The sequence below is a fragment of the Hippocampus comes genome, unplaced genomic scaffold, assembly GCF_001891065.2.
Source record: "Hippocampus comes isolate QL1 unplaced genomic scaffold, H_comes_QL1_v1.1 scaffold50, whole genome shotgun sequence".
Classification (NCBI taxonomy): Eukaryota; Metazoa; Chordata; class Actinopteri; order Syngnathiformes; family Syngnathidae; genus Hippocampus; species Hippocampus comes.
Window position 1 is genome coordinate 40832 of NW_017805122.1, and position 7253 is coordinate 48084.

Below are 7253 nucleotides of genomic sequence, written 5' to 3' on the forward strand. Positions count from 1 at the left end.
GAGAGAGAGAGAGAGAGAGAGAGAGAGAGAGAGAGAGAGAGAGAGAGAGAGAGAGAGAGAGAGAGAGAGAGAGAGAGAGGGGGGGGGGGGGGGGGGGGGTGTGAAGTGTCATCATTACTTTGTGCAGGCGTTTGCTACCGCGATGTCGTGAATGACACTTGCGCTAATGTCGGGGGGGGAAAAAGATAAATAAATCAACCAGTGATTCATTGAATTAGCCAAAAGAGACCCAGATTCTTCTGATGGCAACACTGAAGGAAGTTCTGGAGATTTAGAACATGTGACAACAATCTCCTATTTTCGTTACGTCTCCCCTGTTGGCTTAGGTTGTCAAAATGGAAGCCTCGCCTGATGCTGTGAAACCTCACAGTCATGTCAACTGCTGTCCGGTGTTGATGTGGAGGCGGTCCATGACACCTCCTACACTCTTGTCTGACTCTATCGATCATTTGTCTTTCAATTTCTTCCTCTAATTCTTTCTTGTATTAGTCCCAACGCGCTCATTGCGGCCCCCCCACACCCCACACCCCCAGCATTCCTCGCTTGCCTTACACGAGAGGGATCAATGCGCAGGGATAGATGAGTATTTATAGCCGCCGCGAGGGCGTGGGAGGTTGTGGGCAACAAGTAGGTTAGTGGCTAATCTGATGTTGACAGTGGGTGAGAGCCAGTTATTCATATTTGAGAAATTTTGATTTTATTTTTAGAGCTTCCCTCCACCTTTTTGAATTTTTTTTTTTTTTTAAAGGGAGGAAGGCATCATCGCTTCACAGCTTGGGGAAGTCTGTGAACAGGCAGGCAGGGCTTTCCCTCATTTTTGGGAAGTGATTTAAAAAAAAAAAAAGGGTCAAGGAGAGGAGAGGAGGAGAGGGCTGAGGAGGAACACAAAGGCAGACAGGCAGGCAGGGAGGAGAAAGAAGTGCGGTTCGCTGTGGTGACAGTAGGCAGAAGTGAGGAGTGAAATCTCGGCTCAGACGCGCAGCTGCGTATTAGTGAGTGTTTGTCTCTCGTGGCAGACGGCATCCAGACGCTCGCCTCTCTTGTGGCATTTTAGCTCCTCTCCTTAATTTACAGATTGACACTTTTTTTTTTTTAACGATATCCATTCTTTTGGCGGAAGACAGAGCAGGCCCCGGGAATGTCAAGAGATTTTCGGTCCAGGAAATGGTCAGGAATGTCAGGTGTTCGCCCCGTGTGAGCACGTTTGACTTTGCGAGGGACCGCCGCCAGCCGGCTTGCCCGTCGGTCGCTGTCGAGGAGCCGCCAGACGACTTTGGCGCACTGCTGAACAACAGGTATGGTGTGGAACTTCTCTCTGTGCGGCTCGTCATCAGCGAGCTTCTCTCAGTTTGGCGTCAGGCGCTTCATGTGCAGCATCGCAGCCATTTAGCTGATGAATATGCTGCAGTTGGTCATTTTTTTTCCCACTTCATCTTTTGCTGTAGTTTGCGATTTCTTGGACTCGTTGTGGTTAAGTCCTCACTGTTGTTTTCAAATTTTCATCTTTAAAAAGAGTTGCTTTTTTTAAAATGTATCAAAAGTGCTACACAAACTAAATGTTATTGTTACAGTTTATTTTTAAAAATATTTTACCCGCAGATTGTAGTTTTTTTTTTTTAATGAGTAACCCAAACTTAATAGTCGTCAACATTTGTGATACAGTATTTGCTTTCCACTTCGGCTGTACATTTAGATTCTTGCCGTCGAGTATTTGGACTCAAACGGGCAATCCAAAAGTACATCACGAAATGTCAACGTTTATGAAGCGTCTTGTTGAGAAACCATGACATTCATCAGACAGGAAATGACCCCTCCTCGCGCATCCTTCCTCTTGCCTCATCCCCCCCCCCCGTGTAGCAATAATGTCAGCCGGCGGGCTGACGGCTACGGCCGGCTCGCTAACCCGTCTGGGTCTCTGCGGCGCGTTCCTCTCGTCTCGGGCCGGGCAGCTGCGGCTGACGTACGACGTGAGCGGGGAGGACGGGATGAGCCCGCGCGCTGCAGCGGCTCGAGATGAGCTGTCGGCATTATGCAACAGCTCGGTCCAGAGATAGAGCAGATCCGAACTTAGACACTTCTGACTTTGTCCATATTCCATGAGGTCATGAGGCTGACTTAGCAACTCCCTGCTGAGTGGCTTAATATCAGAATAGACTTCGATTGTACAATTGAGGGAAGTAAGATGAAGTCAAACAAAAGACTCATGGCTGACACTTGTCAATTTTTTTTCCCCCCCAAACTGAATGAATTTGCGTTCTCATCGCGGTATTGTCAAAGGCGTGATCCTGTATCAGCACATCTGATGTCCCAAAGAGAAGAGCGGTCAGCGGAGCGCAGGAGGCAGGATGCGAGACATTGAGTGAGGGGGTGGGAGGAATGGAACAAGGTGGAAAATGAGGGGTGATGAAAATGAGCAAAAGAGTGGGAGGCAAAACGAAGACGGTGAGGGAACGCCATGTCTCTCTCTCTCTGGGCTCGACGACGCCGTTATGTCATGTTACCTCATGCCCACTGGCAACGGCAGAGTAGCTACGGAGAGTGGCGCGGAGGTGGGCGGGAACATCATCACTGGAGGAAGATGAGGTACCCGAGAGGAACAGAGCAAAGGTCAAGATTGACTTTTTTTTGTTGTTGTTTTTTTTTTTCCCTGCTTTATCCAGGCTCACCCGAGCCAATGTGGCGCCCCTCTGCGACGAATTACATTCGCTTACAAAAGAAGTCGATTTTAAAACATTTTTCATTGGCATTCATTTATAACATCACATACTTTAAAATATAAAAAGGAGCATTTGCTTCATTTCATGACGTCATTTTGTTACCTGTCAAACAAATCCTGCCAGTGATTGGCTGTTGGGGCACCTCATCGAACAAACCAGCAACAACTTGACCTCTCATTCCCCCATTTTCCCACCTGCCTTTTTATTTTTTTTAATTTTTTTTTTGTTTGCTTCCCAATGCGCAGGACAGTTTTGGTCATTTTGACATGTTACAAATGTTGTCTCGGGTCACATCGATACATCCCCCCCCCCCCCCCCCACAATGAGTGAGCACAATGCCAATGAGCCAGAAAAAGAAAATCTCTTACCTTCCTGACGGCTTCGGCTGCTGTCACTTCAGCATTTGTCAGAGCTCCGATGGAGCTTGTGCGATGGCATCCCCGGAGACACAAACCGGTGGGAGCCTACGAGCGGTGCCGGGAAAACCTGGCGGGGGTCTGTTGAGCCGCCCGCGGGTGTCTGTAGACAGGATGACAGCAACACTGTCATGAAACATAGGACGGACGGGCTAACCATGTATTGCAACAAAGTCACTTCAAAAGCGTCCGCGTGTTTTTTGCCTCTTCGCTCTCTCTTGCAAAATAATCTGTCAGCTTTCTTGTCAGTGAAAAGTTTGCCGGTTCATTGGACAATAGAGTATTTTTAAGGATCGTGTGGCCATATGTTCTGAAAACATTGCCGCTCAAGTTGCACTTGATTTGCTTGGGGCGGGGCTGTTGATGTAATCGTGATGTCATCGGAGTTGTTGTTGTTTGAGGCTGTTATCGGTAACATTAAGCTATGTTACAAACTGGGAGCGTTAATGCAGAACAGAGGGATGAAGTATGGCACCGGTTACTCAGAGCGTCGGATTTTTTTTCCCCGTTATACATGCGCTTGCGTCGTTCTTTCCATTGATTTGGAAACAACGCTTGCAGCCCATTCAAGCCGTACTAATCAATACTACTTTCAATGACACACGGTAGACATGACAGTCAAATCTAACTACTGTCATAAAATGAGGACATACTTTTTTTTTTTTTTTCAGTCGATGGAAGGAGAAGGAATAAAGGGACATTTGCTTGAAATTAAACCCTAGGCGGGGTTTGCGCTGTTGACGTGTCGCACACGTTTCCGCACACAACAGCTCTGATCAACATCTTCACCCCCCCCCCCTCCCTCCCATGGCGGGTAGCGGGAGGGGGCCGACGGACAAAAGTTTGATGGTTGAGAGAGTCTCATTTTGTAATCTAAACACTGGAGGAGGAGGAAGCGGAGGTGGCGGCGGTGGCGGTTTGGGGGAGAAGCTGGGGGGCCAAGATGCCGGAGATTGAACCTGAGCAGGATCTGACGTCGGCTTTGTAACTTGATCAATGACCTCGCAACATTTAGATCCTTATTTCCTGTGTAGCCTCATTACCTCGTCTTATTCTCACCGCCGCTGAGCCTCATAAGCCCCCGATCTAATTAAGAGTTCTCTCGCTGAAATAGTTCTTTTCTTCCATTGCGAAGATGGCACCGCGATTAGATTCCGAGATCAGAGGCGGATCTGACAACCGGAGAAATCGCTTCGGCGTTGACGACAATGCGTCGCTTGGATCATACGCCGTTATGTCAACGCTTGGGAATTCTGCATCCGTCACTGACAAATTACCGTCATCCACTGTTGGCCCGCGGTTGCCAGCTTTCAAAGTGTGCTTTGAGATTTCATTTCGGAGAACAGTCAGACTCCGATCCAATGGACAAATGAGGTGCGTTTTTTTTCTTCTTCTTCAGGAAGTGTGCAAAAAATGTTCCAATTTCCTTGTCGGAATAGTTTCTGTCTATTCTCCGCGCAATATTCCAGTATTCTTGAACTCAAGGCGTTTGGAAATTTGGGTTTTGATGGTCTGTTTGTTGGTAATGCAAAAGCTGCATGACCGCAAAAAAAGGCCCGAAGCAGGGTCCAATGTAGAACCCATTCAATTTTTTTGACATTTTTCTTTTAATCAAAACGGCAGAATTCAGCGAACGTCCTGAACACGACACGTTCAGGCACTGACACATTTTCCGAAAACAGTTAACGGGACTTGGGCAGAGGTTGGTTCGGCTCTCCGCTGAGTTGTCTCAGCAGACATTTTAACCGGGTGGCTAGCCAGTAGTTAAATGCATTCTTTCCCCTGCATTGGCTCAGGTTAGAAGTTCCCCGCAGGAGTTTGGTCTGCGTGCCACTTGGTGCTTTTCTTATGTGTGTTATTAGGCAAGTTTATTTTTGGAAAGCCACCAGTCACACAGTACCTCAAGCTGCGCACACTCGCTGTTGAGGCCTTCGGATTTGCAAAAGCAAGCCCTGTCAGGGACTGGGGTTTTTTGTTTTTTTTTTTTTGTACCTGGCAAGACCCCAACAAGTGTGCTCATACAATGAACGCAGACGTTCCCATTGCACTTTTTCTGCTCCTTGCCGAAAGGCTGCAGAAATTCCTTTTATTGTAAACTCTGAGTCACCGTTTGTTTGTACTTTCTGTTTGCCAACAAAAACTTGATGTTCTTGCTCGGACCAACATAATTACAGAGCGAAATGTTGCTCCTGACATTTTTTTTTTTGGGTTTTTTTTTCATGAACATGGATTTCCTAGCAATGATACGGCAAAACACCAATGTTGTTTTGACGCTAGGCTGAGAAAATGTTTGTGAAGCTCTTCTTGCGGGCTGCTTGTGAAAGCCGCACAATTTCACATAACTAATCTGAAAATAAAGCGAAGGGTTCTTCCTCTTTTTTTTTTGGAGACACTCGGCATAGTTGTGGGAGTTCAACTGGAGAGGTCAATAACTGACTTGGGCTCAGACTAACAATATTGCAACACCACTCCAAGTCCAACCTTGTCATTGGCTACTCCAGCTTAACGGGAAGGTCAATTTGACACGCAGCAAAAGCAAAAAAAAAAAAAAAGATTTCCAAACCATTAAAGGGAAACACATGAGCACCATACAGTACTTGAAATACGGACCTTGTACTTTACCTTTAAAAGCTAATGGCCAGCCATCAAAAAGTGACCTAATGGGCTTTTCCGTTTGTATTTTCAGTCTTCCCTGAGTCAACTCTTTCCACACCATTTTGCATTTCCATGACCAGTTTAGACACGGAAAGCTGTGCCATGTTGTTTTCAGGACACGCTTCATCTGTCATTGGGCCAAAGCGCACACAGAGACGGACGGGTGTGTGACGTCTCGCCTACTTTGGGCCGCGCTTTCTTCTTTTCCTTTTTTCTTCAAGCAACGATGGGGTGGCCAGAGAGAAAAATGTTTTTAAATATCAAACAAAAATATTTTTAACTCGGTGGCCATACACCTAATATAGTCTATTTAACCCTTTAAGGGACAGCGGTTACTACAGTGGACAGCTTATCATGTTATCAGTTTTAAAGGGTTAAGAAAAAAAATGTAAAATATGGTTTTGTATAATACTGTAGTATTTAAACAAAATATTTGAGAAACATCTCACTGGCGGACTGCTGTTCGATACTTCTCTGAAGGTGTACCTAATGAAGTGGTCACCGAGCGTCAATTTTAAGATGGGTTTTTTAAGCATAGGATATTTCAAAGAAACCCCTCGTTTTTTGTTTTTTTAGGTCGGACAAGATGCACAAAGTGGGGACTAGAACGACCAAGTCATAATAAAAAAAGGGAAGAGAAAACTCGCCAGCCTCCTCATACCCACTGAGTAAACTGTTGGGCAACCGGCATTTGGCGGGGAACATTAAGTCCCGCCCTCGTCAGGACAAACAAGGCGGGAGGGAGGCCAAGCGAAAGGATACCCTGGAGGGTGCCAAAGCCGGTTTTAGTGACGTCACCCGGCCTGCTATGTTCAAGCAAACCCCTCCTCCATCCCGCCCGCATTCCAATCCCTCCCCCTTTCACCTCCTCGCTCCACCTCCTCTTTTCCGAGGCCTTACAGGAATTCCCCTCCTCGTCACATTATTCTGAGGAAACCGCTGGCAACGCCCCAAAACCACTGCAGCGCTCCACCAGCTGATAGGGCGGAAACACAGCTGTGACTGTTTTGACAGAGAGGCATGTATGGACTGACTTTTCTTGGTCACGAACAAAAGGACACACTCGATTGTTTATTTCCATGACACGTGAGCCAAGCGCGCGGTAAGAAACGAACATTTTGTCCTATTTGTAAAGCGCACGGCGTCTGATTTGTGTTGTGCAAGGTCAGATTTACTGTAGGTCGTCGCATTTCAGCTTTGCTTCCGTCCTGAACGCACAGCGCGGGTATCGCTGCCTTAGCGAGGAACATCTCGGCTGAGATGGGACCGACTGCGGTGACATTTTTACCAGCCGCGATTGTTCAGCGCTCAAGAGTCAAGCGTGAGGCATCCTGCGTACTTTTCAAAGTTTCATTTTCCGTTTTGCTCTTCAGATCTCGTGTTGGGTTTGATCGGAATTGGAGCGTTTGCTTGATTGATTAAAATGTTGTGGTGTGCTTGAAGCAACAGTAAGCAACCCCCCCCC

At 46.9% G+C, this 7253-nt stretch overlaps 1 protein-coding gene and 2 long non-coding RNA genes across 5 annotated transcripts in view; 2 read left to right on the top strand and 1 right to left on the bottom strand.

Moving 5' to 3' along the window:
- The window catches only part of LOC109513569 (uncharacterized), a 10008-nt gene extending 4581 nt beyond the window's left edge, over positions 1–5427 (top strand). The window contains exon 3 of the long non-coding RNA XR_002167804.1: positions 5417–5427. This is a non-coding gene — a long non-coding RNA (uncharacterized LOC109513569). The remainder of the gene's footprint in view (positions 1–5416) is intronic.
- LOC109513568 (uncharacterized) overlaps positions 1–6028 on the bottom strand; it is a 40787-nt gene extending 34759 nt beyond the window's left edge. Inside the window, exons 1-2 of the long non-coding RNA XR_002167803.1 lie at positions 5756–6028; positions 3086–3236 (exon numbers count right to left, since the gene is read on the bottom strand). This is a non-coding gene — a long non-coding RNA (uncharacterized LOC109513568). The remainder of the gene's footprint in view (positions 1–3085; positions 3237–5755) is intronic.
- The window catches only part of hivep1 (HIVEP zinc finger 1), a 39666-nt gene that overhangs the window by 14553 nt on the left and 17860 nt on the right, over positions 1–7253 (top strand). The gene's annotated exons all lie outside the window — the stretch shown is intronic.